The sequence below is a fragment of the Pelodiscus sinensis genome, chromosome 1 (assembly GCF_049634645.1).
Source record: "Pelodiscus sinensis isolate JC-2024 chromosome 1, ASM4963464v1, whole genome shotgun sequence".
NCBI lineage: Eukaryota > Metazoa > Chordata > Testudines > Trionychidae > Pelodiscus > Pelodiscus sinensis.
In genome coordinates, this window is record NC_134711.1 from 201675857 (window position 1) to 201700769 (window position 24913).

At 45.6% G+C, this 24913-nt stretch overlaps 1 long non-coding RNA gene across 1 annotated transcript in view; it reads left to right on the forward strand.

Moving 5' to 3' along the window:
• The first annotated feature begins 12516 nt into the window (after positions 1-12516).
• Positions 12517-24913, forward strand: part of LOC142822374 (uncharacterized) — a 104845-nt gene continuing 92448 nt past the window's right edge. The window contains exon 1 of the long non-coding RNA XR_012898425.1: positions 12517-13514. This is a non-coding gene — a long non-coding RNA (uncharacterized LOC142822374). The remainder of the gene's footprint in view (positions 13515-24913) is intronic.

Below are 24913 nucleotides of genomic sequence, written 5' to 3' on the forward strand. Positions count from 1 at the left end.
CAGAAGGTCCGCGAGTACCCTGAGTGGCGGAAGCATGCTTGGGACCGGCTCATGCAGTAGTGTGATAACATGTGTGCCATCATGTCGTGCATAATGGCACTCCCGCCTGATGCTGCTGATCCTCACTTCCACCCTTCAGCCTCCCCCGATATGCCCATCCCTCCTCCGCCTGCCCCCCATGTGATGCCTCTCCTCCCTCCCCAGGTGATGCTCATGCCCCCTCCCCAAGAGATGCTCATGCCCCCTCCCATTACCCCTGCCATCCCTGATCCCACTCCAGACACCCCACCTGTGATCCCCAGATCCACCTGACCCCAACTCTGATGAGGTGGCACATCTAGCCAGTCCCCTCCTCCAGGTTATGAGCCTCAATCCCCAGCCCAACTTTTTTGACTGTAAGATAAATACAGACTTTGTTTTGTTCACAACCAAACAAATGTCTTTATTGTGTGGGCACGGAAGAGGTGAAGGGAGGAGTTGTGGTGGGGAAGGGATAGTGCTGCAAGCAAGAGGCCCCTAGTGGGGAGGCCCTGGAGAGAATTACTGGGTGCTTGAGAGAACCTCTCCCTCAGGACCTCTCAGATGCATACCCTGGCCTGATGGGCCTGTCGGATGGCAGCTGACCTCGGCTGCTGGAAGGCTTGCCCCTCGCAGCTGTCATCTGTCCCCCCCCCCACCTCGGGAAGAAGGCCTCCCCTTTCCTCTCGATGATGTTGTGGAGGACACAACATGCTGCAACCACCTTTGTGTTCCCCCACATCCAGGCAGCTCAGCAGGCACCTGAACCGCGCCTTGAGTCAGCAGAAGGTACCCTCGACCTGGATCTGGGCTAGGTTCAGGTAGGCATTAAATTGGTCCTTGCTGGGGTCCAGGTGTCTGGTATATGGTTTCATTAGCCACAGCATGAGGGAGTAGGCTGCATCCCCCATGATGCAGAGTGGCATCTGCATGTCCCCAACTACAAAGTCATGGCAGGGGAAGAATGTGCCCACTTCCAGCTTCCCACAGAGGCTGGGGTTTCTGAAGATGCGAGTATCATGTGCCCTGCCCGACCACTCGACAAAATGTCTGTGAAGTATCCACGGTGGTTGATCAGGGCCTGTAGCACCATAGAAAAGTAGCCCTTCCTATTAATATACTGGGCTGCTTGATGTTCTGGTGCTTGGATCGGTATATGAATCCCATCTATGGCACCAGCGCAGTTCAGGAACCCCAGGGCAGCAAATCCTGCCACAATTGAGTCCAGGTCTCACAGGCAGATGATCCTCTGCAGCAGGATTGAGTTGATGGCCCTCACCATCTGCAGAAGGAGACAAACAAACAACCCCCCCCCCCCCAGAGAATGAGAGGGAGTGCTTGAACCCTTGGGAGGTGCCTGCTCCCATCTCCTCCCCCCTCCCAAATTCCCCAGGAGACATCCCCTATGAGGCAGCAGGGCTGTGTGAGGGTGGGAAGGCACAACCCCCTGGGGACAGAGCTTTCCCCCATCCCCACCCCCACTCCCTCTTTCCCAAGGGTCCCCCTTTAACATGACTCTCCCCCACCCTGTGCAGGGACTGCAACCCGAGAGTGCCTTACCTCTATGAGGAGGGCCCTGACAGTGGACTTCCTCATGCCAGACTGGTTGCCTACTGACTGCTAGCTGTCAGGGGTGACGAGATTCCAGAGAGCAATTGTGACCTGCTTATCCAGGGGGATGGAGGGCTGCAGGTGAGGGGTCATGTCTCTGGAAGGTGGGCGTGAGCCAGGCATATGGCTCCAAAAAGCTCGCCTTCTGCATGCGGTAGTTTTGCAGCCACTGCTGGTCATCCCACTGCTCCATGACTGGCCAGTCCCACCAGTCTGAACTAGTTTCGAGCCTCCAGAAGCGCCTCTCCACAGTGAGTTGCAGTTGCCAGAGTGTAGCTCCCACACCTGGGAGAGGGTCCTCAGAATGACCTCGGGGTCAAGTTCTTGCAGGACCAGGAAGGCAGCTGGCACAAAGTGCTGCAAAAACTGGAGCATGGCTGTGTGGGGCCATTGCTTACCCATGGGCAGCTCTGGCTCCATGGCACCAAGAGAAAAGCTGTGGCATCCAAAAAAGCTGGGCAATGACAGCACGCACTGGGAGAGCTTTGCTGTCCCTCGAAGAGGTAGGCAGGCAGAAGCAGAGCAGAAGCAGAGAAGCGACTGTCCAGGGGAGTCCCTTTAAGAACCTGTGTCTTCAAGGCTCTGGTACCAGCACTTGGAAGCAACTGGTGACCTAAAGCCTTGCCTGAAGTGGTTCCAGGTGGCCTTTTATGTGAGCGAGCATCCAAACAGTCTGAATGCTCTCTTTCAAAAAAGCACATCACTTTTCTGATGTGCTTGTATGTGGACGCTGTCTTTCAGAAGTTTTTCCAGAACTCTTCAGAAAAAAGCTTCTTCCAAAAGAAGCCTGCAGTCTAGACTTAGCCTCTGTGATCTTAGCAAGTTCTCTCTGTTGCTCCTGAATACATACAGGCTGCGTCTAGACTGGCAAGTTTTTCTGCAAAAGTGCCTGCGCGAAAACTTGCCAGTTGTCTACACTGTCAGCTTGATTTTGTGCAAAAGCACTGATGTTCTACTGTCCAAAATCTGTGCTTCTTGCGCAAATGCTTTGACGTTCCCGTTTTGGAAAAAGCCCTTTTCTGGAAATGTTTTTGCAGAAGAGGGCCAGTGTAGATAGTTAAAAACTGTTTTGCGGGAAAAAGCCCTGATGGCGAAAATGGCGATCGGGGCTTTCTTGAGCAAAACTGCATCTAGATTGGCACGGACGCTTTTCCGCAAAAAGTGCTTTTGTGCAAAAGCGTCCGTGCCAATCTAGACGCTTTTTTCCGCAAATGCTTTTAATGGAAAAACTTTTCCGTTAAAAGCATTTGTGGAAAATCATGCCAGTCTAGACGTAGCCATCTTGTATTTTATTTTACTGCTTTTAAAAACTTGATAAGCTGGCTTCTTTTATGCGGGTTGTTGTCCTCATTAGCAGCCATTACTGCACGGATAGGTTTGATATCATATCAGAGACAGGAGACACAGTAACAGCAAACTTAAAAGGGTAGATTTGAAAAAAAAATGAGCAAAATGGTTCATACTATGCTGAAGGGCAAAAATTATTAACATTTTAAAGCCACCAACTGAGCTGGATGCTATTTAAACACATTGGCGTAGCGGCACAGATTGGGTACTTACCTCTGATCAAGGAGACAAAAAACGGATATGGCCAAGTGGAGGATTACATAACTTGATTTGTGCTTAAAATGCAACCTTTCAAAAGTGAAAACCCTGTGCTAACTGCATAAAGAGACTGGAACATGAACTATGACAGGCACAATAATAATGTGCCAAAAGGGAACGAAACGTTACGAACAACAAACAGCCAAATATACTAAAGTAAGTGATGAAGGATGTAAAGGGAGATTTTTCAAAGGCACAGAGGGGAGGTAAGATACACTTTCAAAAAACCAACAAAACTCCAGACTCAATCCTTCATCAGTGCTTTCAGAGCCTGGATTCGGTTGTTCAGGCTCCTGTTACAGGGCTTAAAATATCAGCATAGGTAATCCTGCTGGGGCTGGAGCCCTCACTCTGAGTTCAGTTCTCCAGGGTTTCAGAGCCCTACAGTTTTTGATTTTTCCTACATTATGTGGGGATGAAACTAAAAGGTCATACGTTAAGATATAAATATTAATACTTCATTGCCACAGGAGGCCACTGAGTCAGTTGTGATGGCTGGACTTTCCTTTTAAAGGCAATGTGATTTCATTGTCACCAGTGACATTGGTAGCTATAAAAGTTAAAACAACAAGATTAAGTGGCTCAGAGTCATCCTGGTTTTGTGCCACCAGAAAATCTGTAGCAAAGGATGAAGGTGAGTCAGCTATCACTTCTGTACTTCCTGGCATGATCACTGCTTGGTGGGAATAGACTACCCAAAATGTGGGTGGCACTGGCGGGACATAGGGTGTCCAGAGTGTCATATCCACACTCAGCAGCTTTTGTCAGTACAAAGTTAAAGCATCCCCTAGCACAGTGGTGGTCAATCATTTTTGATGGGGGGGCCACTCCAAAATTTTGGAAAGCTGTCGAGAGCCACACTCTTCCATGATATTAATGGAAGAGGTGCAGGGTCAGGAATGGAGGTTGGGTGCAGAAGGGAGCTTGGAGTAAGAGATTGGGGTGCAAGAGGGTGTATAGGGTCTGGAAGGGAGTTTGGGTGGAGGAGGCGGTTGTGACCTAGGGTAGGGGGCTGGAGTGTAGGGGTTTAGGTTGTAACCTAGGATAGGAGGGAATTGTGATCTGGGCAGGGGACCAGGGTGCCATATCTGGTTGAGGGTATGGGGTACCTTGAGTGGGCAGTAGATGGTTAGGGAGGAGAGGGGCTGGGGTGCCAGAGTCTGGCTCTGGCCAGGAGACTTACCAGCCAGCAGCCCAACTAACCTGCCTGCCAGCAGAGCTAAATGCTTACAGAACTTAAAAGTTTCTCAGCCAGCCTGCCTGCCTGCACAGGCTGCATGGCCATGAGCTTCGGTGAATAACTGAGCCAGAGGGGAAGGGTGTGTGATGCTTCATGTACCGCCTGTTATTCTGGCCAGAAACCGGCCAATGGGATTGTGCTGGGGGTGGGAGTTAGACCTGGAGCCTTCCCCCATTCTTCTCTGGGCTCACAATTTCACCACTTTTCTAAGTGATGTGCAGGGCTGTGGGGGAAGCAGGGGAGCTTGCCTGGAGCTCCCTGCTGCTTTCAAGGGCCAGATCTGGTGGCTAGGCAGGCCAGTTCTGGCCTGTGGGCCATATTTTGTCTGGGCCTGTCCTAACATCTCCAGTCAGAACTCCACACCACCTTCTTTGAATCATCTCCAGGAACTGGCAGGGGGAGGTCCATTTTTTCTGTATCTTTTCTATCAACTGTTCTGCTTCAAGCATTGTAAGCTAATGACTTATGGAAATCAAGAATTCCCCAACTCCACTCTAATGCACAACTCGATAGATGCATTATGATTATGGGTTGTTTCCCTAACTTTTCCTCTGATGCATCATATTTTGGTCTTTGCCAGTGGTCAGACACTCTATGACAGTTCTTAATTTCTTTTTTCTATTTCCTAGCATAGTGCCACTCTCACTACCATTTTAATTTCTGTTTTTACATTCCCATTTCCTCCTTACCATTCAGTGCCACCCTTCCCTGCACCCTCCGTTTACAGACCCCATTTTGAAAATGTGAAATGCTAGAAATTTAACTCCTTGACCTAAGAGTGATTTCTTAGCCACTCAGTACTCAAGCTGAACTCAGCAGGAGAGAACATCAGGAAGAAAGGGGAAAAGGAAGAAAAGGTGAGAATCATTCAGTTTCATGCTTGTCTAAATATTATGCTGATAGTAAGTGACCCATGTCCTTTTAGATGATACACTTTGGGATCTACAACTGGATTTATTATTTCATAAAAATTATCTCATTATCCCTTAAATATCAAGTATTACAATCGAAATGGTCTAAATGTATGTGTATGATATTTAGTACTATTGGGCAAATACAAAAGGAACTGGTGGGAGATGTCGTTTTCTGGTAAATGTGCATATTTCCAGGGGGTACAATCCTTCCCACCCTCTTCTTCTCACTCAGCTCAGTACCACTACTCAGTCAATTATAAGAGTGTATTTGGCTAGGGTTGTTCAAGGAATTCTGGGTAGGAATCTTATTATAATTCTTATCTTTTGTTCCTGAGCAGATGCCAGGCTTCAGAGCTTACACACTCAAAGAAAGAGATATTGGACAAAAAAGGTTAAGAGTGCACAGGTTAGATAGAGGGAGTCTTGAACAGACAACCCATGTGGGGTGAGAACTAGAATAGTTCTACATTCCCCAGGATCCCAGCCTTATGTTCCCCATGAAGTCAGAGGTTGGACCCAAATCTCATTCTGCAGTAAACAAACCCTGCCTCATGACAGAATGCTGGGATACTCTGTAAAGAGACCCTAAGAAAGATTTCCTCCCCCTTCGATGTGTTATTCTCAAGAAGGAGTTATCAGGAGTGCATATATGGAGGCAAATGATCATGCACATCACAAAATGTGTAAAGAAAGTAACAAATACTCTCATGCTGGGAAGCTTTTGGATATTTACAGTCAAGAAATGGTATTTTGGAGAGAAAGAAGGACATTTTACTGGCTCTCCTCTAAAAATCATTGTATGAAAAATTACCCACTATTCAGATTTCAGCAACATCTGGATACAAAGAAGTAGCTTAGCTTCAGCATTTCCTTTCATTTGCGATTTACGTGAGGGTTTTTTAGCTGAAGTTTTAGGAGGCTTCTGCCACCTGCATTCCTCTGAATTTTTAAAGTGTTCTTTGCAGCTAAAGAGGTTTGTTTTCCATAATGTCACTAATTGCTTAACTGCTTCTCAAACATTTATGCAGTTCTATGAAAAAAATTAATAGATCCCCATAGGTTTTCAGGGTTCATTTTGATTATGCAGTGTTGATTACTTGTTTTTTTTAATAGAGCTGGCTAAACATTGATCCTCAGTCATTAATTCTGTTATCTAAACTGATAAAATGTAAACTCAATGAAACTACAATCAGAGCTGTAAGAAAATGTATCTTGTTACCTTGTAGCAAGCAGTATTGATTAATTCAGACACATTATAAATAAATCTAAATATTCATGCATGCATTTTGAAGGAGGATTTCATGAACCAAATGAGATTTATGTACTATAGAAAAGTCATTAGTATGACATATTACCATGTAAAAGGGCATTGACTATGTGACAGATATTACAGACACATACAATAATCTCAAAGATCTTGTATGAGTTATCCTGTAGTTGGATGAGCCAGGGATTGTATTCTAACTCTATGGGGGAAGAATTGTCAAGCATCCTTTGGGAGCTAAAATCCATGGGAAATTATTACTGTAGTCCTTGGGGCAGGTAAATAAATAAGAGCAGTACCATGTGGGCTCAGATCAGGTTCAAAGAGAATGGTATAAAGAGATTCGACAAACTGGCGTGAACTTTCAACCATGAGTGTGAATCCTGATGGAAGAGTTTGAAGGATGCTGAAACTCATCACAATCACCATGTGGAAGACAGGAGGCTCCCGGTAATCTCAGCATGCATAATGCATTGTTTTCTTTTATACTTTGTTTTCTCTGCTAAGCTTCTGTCCTTAAATAAATGTATTTTTGCTTTGGGAAACCTGGTTGCACTGGGTATTCACTAGCCCCTTGAGAAACAGCAGATGTTGGACCAAAGACAGACTGGCTGGGATAAACACAATGAAGCGCAGAGGGATTGCAAGACTAAATCTGCAGTCTGGAGCGAGAGGGATACCAATTCCCTTCTCATAGATCAGCGATGGCTGGAGGCCTGAAACCTAAAAGGACACCAAGGAGGGCAGAGGTGACAGATTGTAACCTGAATGAAATTTTAACAACCGTTAGGCAATTGACCTTGCAAAAAGGATCAGCTGTGCAGGCACACAGGAAAGCCAGATAATTTGTTAGTAGTGATGAATTTAAATAAGGGATATTGCCATGAAACAAAAGGAAAATGACAAGTATTTGACTTTGGAATTGTCAGCCTTTGCCACATGTGTGAGGGGAGGACTGGAGAAGGGCGGTCATGCCCTCCCCTGAGACAAGTTAATTGACAACACAATAAATAAGTCTATCTTCTCTTCTTCAAAAAAATGTTAATGTTAATTTCTGGTGTGAGTTCCTTGCAGAGTTTGATTCTTCTGAACAAAAATGGTTTGGGGGCTTTATGAAGTTGCGTTAAGTTTTTAAGAATGACTTATGAGTTTGGGTGACTCCGTTTTGTGGGTGACTAACCTGGGAACACCTATAGGGGCCTGATTTTCATGACGTGCTGAAGCCCTGCCTAGTGGGGCACCCAAAAATGGAATCACTCCAAATCACTTGTCATAAATAAGGCTACAATTTAGTCACAGAGGTCATGACAGTCATGACCTTTGTTCCCTGTCTGCCCACAGTCCGCCATCATTGTGCATGGGGTGGGGAGACAGAAGGGAGAGATGAAATTTTGTGCACTGTGAAGAAAGTAAAGGGTTAGATAAGCTCAAATGGGGGCTAGAAAGTACACCTGCCTGAGTCCCCAATCTCCTCTTCAGTGGTTCCCTCCTTTGGCTACTGTTTGCAACCTGCCTGCTTTTATTAGGAAGGTAGAAGGGTACCTGCTCATCTGGCATCTAGTACCACACAGCTGGTCTGGAGGATACCACCAAATTGTTTGCTGGCCTCTTTTGCCTGGTGGTAGGGCCACTGTCATCCTTTCCCCAGCACTGGAATGCCTCCCTGTCATACTCCAGCTTCAGCATCACCTTTGCAATGTCACTTTGAATCTCTTAATTCCTGTGGGAATTCTGTAGATTGGCTTGCCTTGCTCCTTCCCTATGTCCCAAGGAAATCTAGGTTTCCTAGAGTTTCTCATAGCTGCAGCTTTACCTGGAGCCATACCTATGTGCTGACAAAGATGGTAATGGTAAAGGTAATGGTAGGAGAAAGCCAAGAGGGGCATTTTCAAAACACACTACTGAAGTTTTTAAAGGTGGGGTAGGCATTCGTTCACTGTGATCCTTGGGTAGCAGAGTTTAAAAATTCCACCAGAGCAGTCACTGCCATGTCCTTGCAGTTTACATTTTATTTTATGTATTTATTTTTGCAAGCTCAGGAGTTCTTGGGATTCAGCCTGGTCTCAGTTTGCTTTCCAGAGAGCATTCCTAGTATGCTTTCCCCATGTGAGGGAAACTTTTCACAAAGCTCCACCCTCAATGGGGGCTGGGCAAAACAAAACAAACAAACAGTCAATGGCTTTGTGGCCCTCAGGCTGGGGTAGGCAACCTCTGGGTGGGGCAAACCAAAACAAACAAAACTTCCATGGCCCTGTAGCCTCCAGGCTGGGGCAGGTAACTGAACTGGGTAGGGCTAAATATCAGTCAGTCTATGGTCCATGTGTGGGACAAGACAAAACAATCAGTCTAGTGGCCTGGCTTCTCTTTGGGCTGGTTGGCAGAACAGGCAGCAGCTCCCTCAGCAAGCAGGTGGTGGGTAAGTTTCCCCAGTAGTCTCCATAATCGGTGAGTCTCCTGGAGAGTAATCTGGGTCTTTGGGTTTTGTTTTTAGGAGCATTGCAGAAATCAGTATGGTACGTCCTTCCTTCTCCATCACCTTCCCCTCCTGGACTGAGCTGGGCTGCCTCTTTTTAGCTGTGTTCTCCACCTGGAGACTGTGTAGCAGAGAAGAGAAGGTGTGGCCTCCAGGGTCCACAATGATTGGTCCCCCCAGTGGTTCAGTGCAGAGTTGATACACCCCATCACAGAGACAATTGCCATATCCCATTGGTTTTTTGTTTTGTTCTTTATTTTGTGTTTTATTTTTTGTTAAAAGACCTAAGTGTGAATTCTCCTTTTGCTATGGACTGGTTTCTCCCAGTGAGCGAGGCAGGCCATCTAAAGATATGTCTTCATTGTATGGTTGTCCAAGCTTTTATTTGGATTTTAGCTCACTCATCCATCCACAGAGAAAAAACTATTGACCAGTTTGGGGAGCGTGTTTTAAGGCTGGCATGGCTATGGATGTTGTGGGTGGTGTGCTGAAGCCTAAATTCTGCTTTAATTCAAGCTGGAACACATCCACTTTACAATGAAAACACAGACAAAAAAATCACTCAAGTGCTCATAGACTTTCAATGCCCTTCTCACAATTCCTCCTGAAGGACACAAATTTCTCCCATAAGTGATTGGGAAGGAATCTTAGAATAGCACAGAACAAAACACCACAGGATACGTTCAAAACCATACACATTGCAGAAAATGTGAAGACACAATAATTCAGGGATGGCTTTGTTGGCAGAATGCTCACACCCAGATAAACTAGTTGCCAATTATCCGGGCTAACTGTGAATGGAAAACATACCCTTAGAATAAAACCCTGGGACAGTGTCTCCACTGTCAGAGACAAGGTTGGTAAGGTAATATCTGTCACTGGTGAGAAAGCATACCTTTTGACTCACACAAAGCTCTTCTATAGGTCTGTGTAAGCTCAAAGCTTCTCTCTTTCACCAACAGAAGCTGGTCCAGTAAAAGATACTCCTCCTCCTGTCTTGTCTCTCTAATTTCCAGAAACCAATATGAGTACAACAGTGCAAGCTCCATTGTGTCAGCATGAGATCTGTTGTTAGACACATTTAACTTTAATATATTGCAATCACAAACTTTGTGTCTGTGAACAGTGCGCTGAAACCAAGTTCTTGCTCTCTCCTTTCAACATACTGCCTCAGAAATTGTACATATAGAAAAAATATTTTGGAGTCAGGATCACTATTCAAAACCAAGCACCCACATATATATGATACAAACAAAAGGAAAAGGGGTCTGGATTCATAATGTTTGAGGGTTGCTAGAAACTCAAATCCAAATATTTTCTAATATCAGGTTACCCACACAAAATGCAGCGTCCAAATTGTCTTCCTCATCTCCATGTCAAATGAAACTGTTTGAATAATTTCACAATAGCATGCAAATCAAAACCCAAATAAAATCTTGCAATTGCTGGCCATCTGACTGCAGACAACAATATATTTGACTGTGACAAACTAATGATGTTGTGACAAGCTATTTAATGATTCTGACCATACTAACAATGCACAAGAATTAGACAAGTCATGTGCAAGACAAGCATTTGTTGATGTATTTATAGGCTGAAATACGCTTATTGTCATTTTCAGACTTGGCATTGGAATCTGTCCAATGTAGACCTTGAATATTTCAGACACAAATTAAAGCCAGCTAGGAACTAGATGCTATGAACAGAGTGCCAAGCCAGATCAGACCACTGGTGTTTCAAGTGCAGCATCCTGCTTCTGGCAATGACCACTGACTGATGCTTCAGGAGAACTCCAAATAAAAATAATATACTTGGTTATTTATGCAGTGCTGTATATGGATTAAAAATTCTTGTCTGATCCCTGCAGCGAACAACTGATGCCCCAGCATATTAGATGTGATTATCTAGGTCGGGAATCATGCTTAATTACAAATGTTGTTAGTAGTCATAACATTTTAAAATCCAACTACAGTATATGACAACTCGAGTTCCTTCAGCAGTGAATTACAGAGACTTCGAGAAGAAATATTTATTTACTTCATCTTAAATGTACCAACCATGGATTTCATTAAATGACTTGCACTGTGGGCACAGAATAAAAGACATAACATCACGAACTTCTATATCACTGTCAAGCCATCCATTCAGCCTAGAAGAACTCTTGGCTTGGGGATCTAACTACTAGAGACAAGTTGAAAATGTCTTCTGAATTTGTGGACAATGTATCGCCCTAAAACTGAAATTCCCTTGATTCGCACCTAAGCTACATCCTGTTTGAACTTATGTCTGTAGAAAACCAGTTAATAGGTTTTACAAAATAGATGTTACTAAAAATGAGAATTAAAGTAGACTCAGCTAAATTCAACTCTGGGAATTGAAGCTGTCATCAGGGCATGCAATATTACTTTTGTATTGTTCCTTACCTGTACAGGTTTTCACTACAGCCCCATTGCGAATATTGCAAAATATTCACAATGGAACTCCAGACTGAGAAATTTACTTGCTTTTCAGAGCTCAATAGAAATGGAAACATACTAATAGGTAAGATTTGCTGGGATTCACAAAATCTTAGAATATTTGCCATTTTACATCATTTTGACCTGAACGGGGTGAAATTTGGTCACTGCCTGTTCTGCACTATCTAAAACTAGGTGAAACTCATGAGATCTGAACCCAGGTGTAACAAAATGTGCACATGATCCATTAAGATGGAGTTTCTCTAAAGCCAGTGAAAAATGACTGTGCTCATTACTAAGGAAAGTAGTAACTGTCTACTTCCAGAGAAGCACACATGCCAAGCTCTTTGAAAAAATGCAGTAGTGCACTCTGTCCTCAAGAAGCCAACTTCCTTGGTAGGGAAAACTCAGTGTAAGGCAGGGCCTTAAGGAAGTGAGGTGGGAGCTGAAAGAGGGTCCTTGTCCAGAGATTTGAAGTGCCCAGAGACTTGATGGGACCCTTCTGGATTGAACTATAGAGCGGTGGGGGAAAGCAGGAATACAGACACAGGTGCCTGGAAAATGTGACATGATCTATTTCACACAGAGAGTTGTCTACTCAACACAGACTATGTAACCGAGACACCAGACTTAAGTAACCACTGTAAAGACTTGTCAGCACCTATCCTTGGTAAGATTAAGAGAATATATGGCAACAGCTGAGACAGAAAATTCCACCCCAGTCCAAACTATACTATCTGTCTCTCCCTCAACGTTCCCTCTCATCTTTTGCATCTATGTGCAGATTTTTTCATCCATGTATGGATATATTTTATGTACACCGAGGAATATGTGAATGTGCACCACCAGTCGAAACAAAAATCCTAGCTGTGGGCATTCTTCCAATCAGCTGTGTGGCATTTGAATCTCTCTTGAGCAGCCGCATAAATGCACAGCTTACAGGGAAAACTACTCACCACGTCTGAGTTTGTCCCCATCTCAGAGGCTGCAGCTCAAAAAGTCTTGCAAAACATCAGAATCATAACCTGTGAAATGGATTCATGTTCCTGCTGGCACACTAAAGCCAGTGAAAAATGACTGTGCTCATTACTAAGGGAAATAGTCACTGTCTACTTCCACAGAAGCACACCTGCCAAACTTTTTGAAAAAATGCGGTAATGCACCATGTCCTCAAGAAGTCAATTCCCAATCCTGAAGATCTCACCAGCTATCATTCTAGCTCGAATTTCCCTTTCTTGGACACAATGGGAGAAAGAGAAACCATCAAACTCCTACAAGTGATATCCACCAAAACGCTGGATGCTTTATAGTCACGGTTCAAATCAGGCACAGCACACAGACCACTCTAGTGGCACTACAAGCTGACTTCTTCGATACCGATAAGGTCTTCAAGATCATACTGCTGAGCCTCTCTGCAGCCTTTCATACATTGGACTACAAGTAACAAATAATATGACTGCATGACATAGCAGAATTAGACAAGTACAAAGTGGCTTTAGTTGTTCCTCTCAGATAGTGGGGTTGGGTAATTGCTCCTCCGCTCTGAAAGCCTTTACCTGAAGTGACATCCTATTTTTACTTCAACATCTTCATGAAAGCACCAGGAGAGATAATGAGATGCCATGGGCTCAGATGCCAACAGCCTGCTGATGACACTCAATGTGTGGCTAATTCATTTGCAGCTGATGCATCCAGCACCATTACTAAAATGAAAAATGTCAGAGTGCCCCCAAGAAATTAGCTCTTGGACGAAGGCAGCTGACTTAATCTGAATTCAAGCAAGATCAAAGTGATGCTGGTCACAAAGGGGAAAAGGTCTAAAGAACTGGACCAGATTTAGTCTCCACCTTCCTCTGAAGACATCAAGCTCCAATTCAAATTCGCACACAGCCTCAGATTCCTGTTTGACTTCTCAATGAGTGTGAATGGGCAGGTAAGGTCAGTTTCCAAATGTGATTCTTTCATCTCTGTTTGCTAGGAATATGGTTGCACCCATCTGTGTTTTACCTGAAGAGTCCATTTTGAACTTCTGAGTCTAGGTGCCATTTGGAGTTGCCCGGTGTTGAATTTTCAACTGGGAAGTCCAGTAAAAAAGGGGACTTGGCAGTCTAAAATGGCACCTGAACCAAAAATCTGGTTATCACAGGATGGGGGGAGGTGCCAGGTCATAAACCACACCAGCCTCTGCTCAGCCAAGGCTTCCTCCTACCTGCAGGCTGGTTTCTTGACATGATGCAGCACTAATTGCAGACTGTCTTCTCCAGGCACCTGCTGGTATATGATCTGCAGATGAAAGAAGGCAAGTACTCCAGGTACTGCAGGTGCCTAGAATATGCCATCATCCTAAATTATAAATTTCAACTCCTCTATCACAGAAGTAACCTTTTAGAAATGTTGCCTTATGCACCCTCTGTGCTGCTTTGAGTTAAGTATCTAGCATGCCTTTGATGTGCTGAATCAAAGAAAAAAACAAATAGGTTGTAGAGATCATAGCACAATCACTTTAAGAGCACTCATCAGCTAGAGGAGGACAGACAGGCACAGGGGAGTGGGCAGAAATGATACAAAGCTTCCTTTGAACATAGGTGTCCCCCCACCACCATTGCAGTTAAACTTGCTTCTCAGTCAGACAGCAAGCAAGGACAGGATTTTGAGGCTCATTCAACAGCACAATTATTATACCTGTAAAAACATTTTAGAGATAGTTAAACATCTTTGTCTAGATGTCTGTTTCAGACGGGCCGTGAGGTGGCTAGGCCAACCCACCACAAATAAAAGTGGAAAGAATTATAATAGCCTTGTGCATTACTTTGCATCTGAGCCACTCTAGAACTTTCCTGGTATTGAGCCAGCCCCAAATTACTTACTTGGCTGCACAGGAAGAAGACCTCCGTATGTCCCAGCCTGGATCTGGTCAGACTGCAACTCTAGCTACATAGAGAGACCAGAGGTGACTAGTTTGACCCTCTACTGTGGAGTCCTGCACCCTCTTTTTCCAACTGCTCTACTCACTGGTAAGAGTAGCTGTCTGTCTGCTGCAAAATGGGTGTTCCCCCTCCTCAGAGTGAAGAGGAGTAGAAGGGGAACTCTGAGGATGATATTCTTGAGCCAGTGCAGGTCCCTCATGAAGGACAAATTGTACAGTTAACAATCGAGCCCAACTGTCACATTTTTGCAGCTGGACTCAGACATTCCACTTGCTGGTACACCTAGAGGTGCCCACAAAATTAACTACAGGGTTTGCTGGACAATTTTCAAGAAATAGAAGACTGGGAACAGAAGCACCATGCAAGCTGACCTACAAGTAGTTTCTTCCCCCTTTGCAACTCTCTGTCCTTTTCATAAGTGGCAGGGCTTTTCACTCACCTTGCCCAGATGTAAATGGCTCCACAAGTGCAACGCAGAGGAAAAGCTGTTCTCACCTTTGCATTATTCCAACAGAGCAAAGCTCATTCCTATGGCAATAGTGGCCAGTGTAGCTCCTTTAGCTATCTGAGTGAAATTCATGCTTGTGGAGAGGCCACTTCAGCTCTAATTTGGTCAGAAAGAAGGTCATTTGCTTCAAAATTGACCTTTTTCTAATCTTCAGAATGGTTTGAGCCACTTCTATTTTAACACATTATTTTACCTGTCCCTACTCAGTTCTTTATGTGTTTTTTCAAAGAGGCTAGTTCAAATCAAACTAAAAGTTATAATGCAGCAATGAGAAATGGCAAAACCTAAGGGCTAAACAACCATGCATTAAAAGTCAGAAAATTACAATAGTTCGTGTTGCTTCCCCAATATTATCTCAGCCACATTGTACATGCTGGATTTTGTTTACAGCCAAATTTCAGAGAACAAATTCATAATTGCATAAGAAATGTGGGAATTTGGTAGTTGGAAAAAAACTGGCTACTCTGGAAAACAGTCAGGTATCTTATTGTTTCTCTCTTATTACTGAGTCATTAGATTTATAGATGGAAGTCTGTGGAAAACAACCACTGTCAGACCAGAGTATGGCCCCTCTCCTGATGACCTGAAGCAGATTTATAGTATATCTCATGTTAGCAGGCCTCCTAGAGATCACTCAGCACATTGCTTAAGCATTTGTTGGATTATAACTTAACTGCGTTATCTGGGGCAGAAAGCATCTTTTTTGTTTTGTGCTTGTACAGCAGCTAGTGCAGTGTTGGCCTGCTCTCTGACAGGAGTGCTGGCTGCTAACAATACACATCAATAACAATTGTTCTTGTGCCTGTTCCTTCTTTGCTTTGCCCAGTTTTCCCAATGAAGAGTTTTGGGCAGGCCAGGTACATTTAAGGGTGGGGGAAATTCATCCCCTGCGAAGGGTGAGAACAAAGACAATAACCATTACGTTTGAATGGGTACAGCATCCCAGTCCATGGAAATGAGTCTCTCAGCCTGGGTTGACAGACTCAGGGATGTGGGGCTCATGCTAGTTCTTTAAAAATATCTATTTATACAGCTCTCTGAAGATATGGCATGAGCTCGGACCTGAGGGAAAAGGGAGGGTTTCAGAGTCTGAACTCCTGCCCAAGTTGCAGCTTCAAAGTTCTGTCGACACAGCTATTTTAGAGCATTAGCATGAGCAGACATGGGGTCTGCTGACCCAACCTGGGATGCTGTGGGCTGTGGAAAAGGTCCCGAGGAAAAGGTTTGGGTTCGTTTCATTTCAAATCAAACTAAGCCATCCATCTCTATTGCCTCTCAAGAGATGAGAGGCTCTTCAAATATGAAAGCTTAAACTCCCTTGTATGTTTGCATATCATTGTCTCTGTCATGGAGAATATTTTGGTTTCATAGTTGCTGTTACCAACAGAGAGGTAAGTGATTGATAGGCAAGCTTAGATGGGTTCCTTGCCATGGTTTTGATAATCATAGTTCTTGCCATAAAAAGACCTTCTTTCCTCAGGAAAGTGTTATCTATTAGTTCTACTAACACTGGTAGAAAATCAAAGATTTTTTAACGTCTCATATGGGAAGAAGGGAATTGTATCATAACTGAGCAGTATGCACGATCTGATTTAAAATGAGTCTTTATCCTTTCTGTGCTTTGTATATTTCTTTACTGAAAGCTAAAATCAAGACACTGAAAGATGTTTGGAAATGTGTTTGGACTTTCCTTTTTTAGTGTCTTTTGAATGCACACACACTGAGCTATCCTCTAAGCACCTGTGACATTCAGAACGGCAAGAGAAAAACATGATATAAATGCCAGGGGCTTGATCCTGCCCTTAGATAATGCAGGAGGACATCACTCCCAATTCTTTAAACAGCTTCTAACTGGCTCTGCCCTCAAACTGGAAAAAACTAATATCTAGACCCTGTGGCGGCACACATTGCTGCACTACAGGAGGTGTCACTGCACCTGTGAACTGATGCGGGAAATATTACCTCTACCCTGTTATGCTATAAATAGGGTGTTTAGTTTTAGTTTAAATCAATAGAACATGATATTATCCCACCACAGGAAAAATGTAAGAACAGGCTTATCTCCCTCACCCCCAATATTACCACTCTACAAATATACTCATTTTTCCCTTTGCAGAGGTAGTGCCTGGGCTCAGACATTCTTTCATTGGAGTCATTTCTGGCAGCTCTGGGTTTTGGAGGGGGCACATGTTTTATGTATTTCAAGGAAAATCATTTGAAACAGTGTAAACAGCTTTTATTCCCAAAAATGAACAATTATTTACATGCCCCTACCCTCAAACAATAAATATTAGACTCTGCTGTCTAACCTAGATATCATATGCTATTTAAGGACATTTCAGAACAACCCATTTGCTGTTATTTTATACTAACCATATAGAACAAGATTATATGTATTTTGAGGGAGGGGACATCTTTTTCTTCTGTTTGCACAAGACCCAGCACTACAAGATCCTGATCCCCACAGGGACTACTAAGTGCTATGGTAATACAGATAATAATGATTCTCTCACTAGTAAATGAATGTGCAGTAGAGAAGGTGGCATAAGGGTTAATGGAACAGTCTAGCCTGTAACAATGCCGCTCCAGATGAGCATGGGAAATGAGGGTCACTACCATCTTGCCCTGTCTGATGGGGGAGGTTAAAATGACTGTGACTCACCCGAGGCTAATAGTCTCCTCAGACACATTATGATTTCACTGGAAATTCATTTTGTTTTATTTACTCAGTTTTATGAGAGAGATTCCAGAATACAGGCTAAATCCTGGGATGTATTAGAGAAGCTTTGGACTACTCTGCTGGTGCAAAAAGGCCTTTTTCCAGTTGCTAGAGCAAGGGTGGGCAATAAGCAGCCCAGGGTCTGTACATGGTTCACCAGGGTGGCGTTTTATTTACCTGTGCATATGCAGTTCCCAGCCAATGGGAGCTGTGGATTGCTTATTGTCCACTCCTGATCTAGACATCCCTAACAGAGGTTTATCTAATCTGCTCTTTAAGATCTCCAATGATGGAGATTCCAGAACCTCCCTAGGCAATTTATTCCAGTGCTTAATCACCCTGACAGTTAGGAAGCTTTTCCTAATATCTAATCAATATCTTCCTTGTTGCAATTTAAGCCAATTGCTTGTTGTCCCAGCATCCGTGGTTAAAGAGAATAATTTTTCCTCTCCTTCTTGTAACAGTCTTCTGGATACTTAAAACCTATTATGTCCCCTCTCAGTCTTCTCTTTTCCAAACTGAGCAAATCCAGTTTTTTTTTTCAACCTTCCCTCATAGAGCATATATTATAGATCTTTAATAATTTTTGTTGCTGTTCTTTGGACTTCTCCAATTTGTCCACATCATACCCAAAATGTGGCACCTGGAACTGGACACACTACTGCATCTGAATCCTAATCAGTGTAGAGAACAGTGGAAGAATTACTTCTCCTTTTTTACCAATAACATTCCTATTCATGCATCCAGAATGATGTTTGCTTTTTTTGCAACAGTGTTATACTGTTGACTCATATCTAGTTTGTGGTCCACTATAAATCCTCGATCTCTTTCTGCAGCACTCCTTCCTAGGCTGTCATTTCCCATTTTGTATGTGTGCAATTCATTGTTCCTTTGCATTTGTCCTTATTGAATTTCATCCTATTTACCCCAGACCATTTTTCCTGTTCGTCCAGATCTTTTGAATTATAATCCTATCCTCTATATGGAGTGAGAGGATTTTAATGGAGGGGGTCTGAAGATGAAAAGAGAACAGCAAGTGAGGTAGGTGTTTATGCCACAGAATTTTGGGTTGATTGGAGGGAGTTACATATATGTCTGAGAGTCCAGGAAAAAAGTTAGTTTCAATAGTTAAAGGAAAAAAAATCAGGGTGGAACAAGAATTTTGGCAGTGTGGATGGAGAAGAATGATGGATTTTGGAAATATTGAGTGCAGTAAATGGAAGGATTTAGTAAAAGTGCTAATGGGTGAAGAAAAAAGACAGAAGTAAAAAATTGCACTGATTGTGATGTTGGAGAAGAGGGAGAATGGGAGAATTGCCAATGGCAATGAAGAATGGGTAGGTTTATGTGTAAGATGTATGAATGAACTAATGGCAAAAACAAAGTGTCAGCAAGGTCTAGGGAAGCAGGGTTCTCTAGTGCATGATTTAATTTTCTGGGAGTTGTCTAAATGTTGTGTTAATTAACATGTAAAATGCTGAGCTTTGGTAACATTTTAGAGAAGCAGTATTCTTGCTGTAATCCCTGGTTAACAAACAAAATTGTGATTTATCTAATAATATATGGGATTTGGGTGAGGCAGTAAACAGAGGAGAAGGTCATAAACACAATTCACTTAGGGTATGTCTACACTACAAAGTTAGTTCGAACTAACAGACGTTAGTTCAAACTAACTTTCAGAGGCGCTACACTAGCGCTCCGTTAGTTCAAATTTAATTCGAACTAACGGAGCGCTTAGTTTGAACAAGGAAAACCTCATTTTACGAGGATTAAGCCTAGTTCGAACTAGCTAGTTTGAATTAAGGGGTGTGTAGCCCATTAATTTGAACTAGTGGGAGGCTAGCCCTCCCCAGGTTTCCCTAGTGGCCACTCTGGCCAACACCAGGGAAACTCGTCTGCCCCCCTCCCGGCCCCTGATCCCTTAAAGGGGCACGGGCTGGCTACGGTGCCCGTGCCAGGTGCAAGCCTGCCAGCACCCAGCCAGCAGACCCTGCACCTGGCACGGATCGAGCCAGCCACCCGATGCCCCCCAGCCCTTCCCCTCTTCCCGGGACCACGCTGGCGGCTCCCGGGAGCTTGCCCGGGACCGCAAGAGGCGGGCACCCGCCTGGTCCAGTGTAGACATTGTGGACCTCGTCCACGATCTCTGCACTAGGCACAGGAAAGTGGCCGTCTAGGGCAGGAGAGCTGCCACCCTGGCCACCCAGGAGCAGGTGTGCAAGAGAATCAAGGGGGTCCAGTGAGACCCCCGACCCTGAGCCCTGAGCTTACAATGGCCGTCCTGGGTCAGACCAAAGGTCCATCTAGCCCAGTAGCCTGTCTGCCAACAGCAGCCAACCCTAGGAACCCTGGAGGGGATGGACCGAAGACAGTGACCAAGCCATTTGTGTCATGCCATCCCTCTCCAGCCTTCCACAAACCTTGGGCAGGGACACCACTCCTACCCCCTGGCTAATAGCACTCCATGGACCCAGCCTCCATGACTTGATCTCATTTCCCTTTAAACTCTGTTCTAGTTCTAGCCTTCACAGCCTCCTGCAGCAAGGAGTTCCACAGGTTGACTCTTTGCTTTGTGAAGAACAACTTTCTGTTACTAGTTTGAAGCCTGCTACCCATGCCTTTCCTTTGGTGTCCTCTAGTCCTTCTTTATGGGAATTAATGAAGAACTTTTCTGTATGCACCCTCTCCACCCAACTCCTGCTTTTAGACACCTCTATCCTGTCCCCCCTCCGTCTCCTCTTTTCTAAGCTGAAAAGTCCCAGTCTCTTTAGCCTCTCTTCATATGGGACCTGTTCCCAACCCCTGATCATTGTAGTTGCCCTCCCCTCTCCCACCTCCTTTTCCCAGTCTCCCCCAGTTTTGTTCAATAAAGACAGATTCCATTTTGGAAGACACGTTATCTTTATTTTGTACATCAAGAAGAGGGGCTAGGGAAGGGTAAGTGGAAGGAGGTGAGGGAGGAATGGGGCACGATCCCCCGATGGGGAGGACTGGGCTGGCTCTGCGGGCTTCTGGGCGTGGAACCTCTCCTGCAGCCCCTCAATTGCCCCCTCTCCCCAGATGGCAGCCTGCGGCAAGTGCAGCTGGGCTGATGGCCGAGTGGTGTAATGTGTCCAGTGTGGTTAGTCTGGGCAATCCAAGCCAGGACTGCTTTGCAAGCAGGGCACCCCTGAGAACTGTCTGTCCGGGGTGGGGGTCGGGACCCTGTAAGCACAGCCCTCGGCTAGCCTGAGACAGCATCTCCACGCTCTAAGTCCTCCTCTGATGCCCTGCCGGCTCTGCTTCCGGCCATCCTTAAGCCCAGTTCAGGGTCCACTTAATGTGGACATGCTAGTTCAAATTAGCAAAACACTAATTCGAACTAGTTTTTTAGTCTGGATCCGTTAGTTCGAATTAGCTTAGTTCGAATTAACTAATTCGAACTAAGTTAGTTCGAATTAGCGCTGTAGTGTAGACATACCCTCAGACTTTAACTTCAGAAGGTTCAGCTTTTATAGCAAAAAACCCCCAACATTTTACAGTAATCCAACAGTACTCAAGTTAATGGGGCACATTAGATGAAATGTGAACTGTTACTAATTTTTGTAAGTCTTTAAACCAAGTGCTTGTTTTGCCTGTGTCCTGAGGGAGGCACTCATGGTTGTGAGCTACCCCAGACAGCGTGACAGAGAATATTTTGTTGTTTTCCTCAAAGTGGTTTTTTTGGGACCTGATTTATTTAATGTTTGCAAATGTTTTACTATGTAATTGCTAAATATGATTATTTAGATACAATAAAGAATGCTGGTAACCAGGGGCTTGAATGTGTTTAACACTAGTTTTAATAAATTCACTTTGACCATGATTATACCACCACCAACAGTTTTCAAGTGATCCCACTGAACATTCTCCAGCTTTTGCTTTGGTTCAGAGAGAGACTTTTAATTTTCTAGATTGTCAGGCTGCATCTATCAATGGAAAAGTAAGACTCATAATTCTTCACTGGTGGTAGCAATGTTGGATGTTAATGTAGAAAGGATGCAGGCATTTTTATCACTTTATAATGTAACTGCACTGCGCATTTTAGTAACAAAAATTCCCCTCAAAGCATTCATATGACATAATTTATAAAGTGAGAAATAAAATTATAATGGGTCTAAGTGACTGAAGGCAATGAGAGCCTTCCGTCTGATTTCAAGGGATGTTAGATCAGGGCTTCTGAGCATATTACCATCAAACCTGAACTTTATCCCAAAACTGTTGCTGACATCAGTACAGCGTGACAATACATGTGTCACAAGGTCTGGTTCTGTATTATTTTGCTAGAAATTATTCTGAACAGCAGAATTTGGTCCTGAGCTGAGCTCTAGATTCTGAGGCTGTGTCTAGACTGGCCAGTTTTTCCGGAAAATCAGCCGCTTGTCCAGAAAAACTTGTCAGCTGTCTACACTGGCCGCTTGATTTTCCGCAAAAGCACTGATGATCTACTGTCTGAAATCAGTGCTTCTTGCGGAAAAGCTTTGATGCTCCCCATTCGGGCAAAAGTCCTTTTTGCGAAAAACTGTTGCGCAAAAGGGCCAGTGTAGACAGCTAGCTAAGACTTTTGTGCAAAAGCAGGCTAAACGGAAAAAAGCCGTTTGGACTCTGGGAGATCCCGTAGCCGCCCCAGACTTCCTGGTAACCTGAGCTCTTAAAGCAGACGCAGGCTGCTGAACACACGTGGCAGGAGCGTGCCTCAGACCTCTGGCCTGAGGTCTGCCACATTGCCCCTGCCGTGCCCAGCAGCCACCTCAGAGCCCAGGATGGCAGCTCCGGGTGCTCAGCCACCTGCACCCCCAGTGCAGGAGGCCCCCAGGGGCCGCAAAAGAAGAGCCCCATCCTGGTCCTCGGGAGAGCTGGAGACCCTCCTGGACCTGTGGGAGGTGGAGGAGGGCCTGCATGAGACCCGGTCCTGGCGCCGCAACGCCGACATCCACGGCCACATGGCCTAGGCGCTAGCCCAGCAGGGCCATCCAGCCCGGAACCTGGAACAGGTCTGGGCTAAAGTGAAGGAGCTGCGCTTAGGCTATGTGTGGGCCAGCGAGGGCTGGGGGGCAGGACCAGATACCTGCCCCCACTATGACCGGCTCCACACCATCCTGGGACAGCCAGCTCCACAAACCCCGGACGTCACAGCGGACACCTGCGTGCACCCCCCAATCACCAGGAGCACCACAACGCGGGAGGGAGACAGCAGCAGCGCTTTAGAGGATGAGGCCAGCAGTGCCACCCAGCAGGCCCCCTCCGGCAGCCCCAACGTCTCCCGCACATCCTCGAAGGCCGGGGAAGGCTCCAGCGGTAAGTGTTGCACTTTGCACTCACAAGGGCGGGTGGGCGGGGAGCCAGGCACCCAGAGAGGGGTGGGGGAGAGCATGTCACTCAGGCCACGTGAGCTGCACGCTGTGTAGCATTAAGCAGCAAGCAGCACGTTCAACCATGTGCAGCCTGGTGACCGAGCGGCACGTGGTCACGGCAGGCAGCTCCAGGGCATGCCTGGGACCGTGCTGCTTACGCACATCTGGGAGGACTGGGGGGGGCGGGGGAGGGAAGGGTGGATGCTGGCTGGAACCAGCCAGGGCCCCAGGGACTCAGGCCAGAGCCCACACCTCTGCAAGGATGTAGCAGACAAAACGGCACGCTGTCCCCATGCCTGGCTGTGAGGCACAGCCAGCTGCTCCTGGGAAAACTTCAGCATCACAGCCCTGAGCCCCTCGTCTGCTCCTGGCGCCTTGGCTGGCTCCCCGAGGGAAGTCCCTACTGCGGCCACACATGTCCCTAGGCTACCGTGTGGGAGGGATAGTGGGAGGGAGAAGGGGGGAGAAGCGCTTGGGCTGCCTGAGTTTTGCTGCAAGGATGGGACAGTCCCCAGTCACTTTCTGGGTTCCATTCAGGAGATATCCCACACGATGGGGATCTGAGAGCCTAGACCACGTCTGCCAGACGTGCTCCCAGGCACTGTGTGGGGATTCGTCTCGCTCCCTGTCAAACACCATTGATTAGCCCAAAGCCTCACAGACTCCACCGGCATGGAGTTCCACAGGTTAACGCATCACAAGTGCCCTCCCACCCTCCACGGGGCCAGGACACAGACCGGGGGTTCCAATATATGGAGGAGGACCCTACTCCAGGGGCGGTCCTTTATGCAAACATACAACACGGGGGAGGCAGGGGGAAACCGAGGGGGCCCAAGCCACACTACCCCTGTGGTGTCACCTGGCCTCAGGGGTGGGGTGGAAGGCATGAGGTGTGGGGACAGTGGCCGGGCTGCCTGACTGACCCATCCTTTCTTCTGTTCCCCGCAGCGGGACCAACCAGGAACGGGGGACCCTCAGTCCGGCAGCAGCAGCACTCCCAGCCGCCCAACCACAGAGGCAGCGCATCTGACAGTGCAAAAAGGCTTCTCTCTCATAGAATGAAGATTACCAATGCTGGAAAAAACCGTCTGTTCTTTTGATTTTCTTGCAGAAGAATGCAATTGCAGTGTGGACGTTTCTCAAGTTGTGTCAGAAAAACAGCCATTTTTCTGACAAAACTCTGTAGTGTAGACATAACCACAGAGGGGACATGATTGCAGCTTTCAAGTACCTACAAGGAGGAGGGGGAAATATTCTCCTTAACCACCTATGATAGGTCAAAACCAATGGGCTCAAATTGCAAGAAGGGAGGTTTTGATTAGATATTAGGAAAAACTTCCTGTCAAGGTGGTTAAGGACTGGAATAAATTGCCTAAGGAGGTTGTGGAATCTCCATCATTGGAGATATTTAAGAGAAGGTTGCATAGACATCTATGAGGGATGATCTAGATGGTGCTTGGTCCTGAAATGAGGGCAGGGGACTAGATTGATGACCTTTTGAGGTCCCTTCCAGTTCTGATATTCTATGATTCCAGAACTTTAAAGTAGTAGAACTTTAATAACCAAAAAATGGGCTATAGACATTTAGGCTGTCTTAGAATCCAGACCCAGACTTTTGAAAAGTTTTTGAAAAGTCTGGGGGGTTGAATCCTGTTTTCAGGACTGCCAGCAAGCAGGCAGCTGTGGGGAAGGAGCAGCTTCCCCCAGCCTGGGGATTTAAAAGGGCCTGGAGGCTGCCTCCACTGCTACCATGAAAATGGCTGGAGCCCTGGGCCCTTTTAATCGCTGCTGGAGCTTGGGGATTCA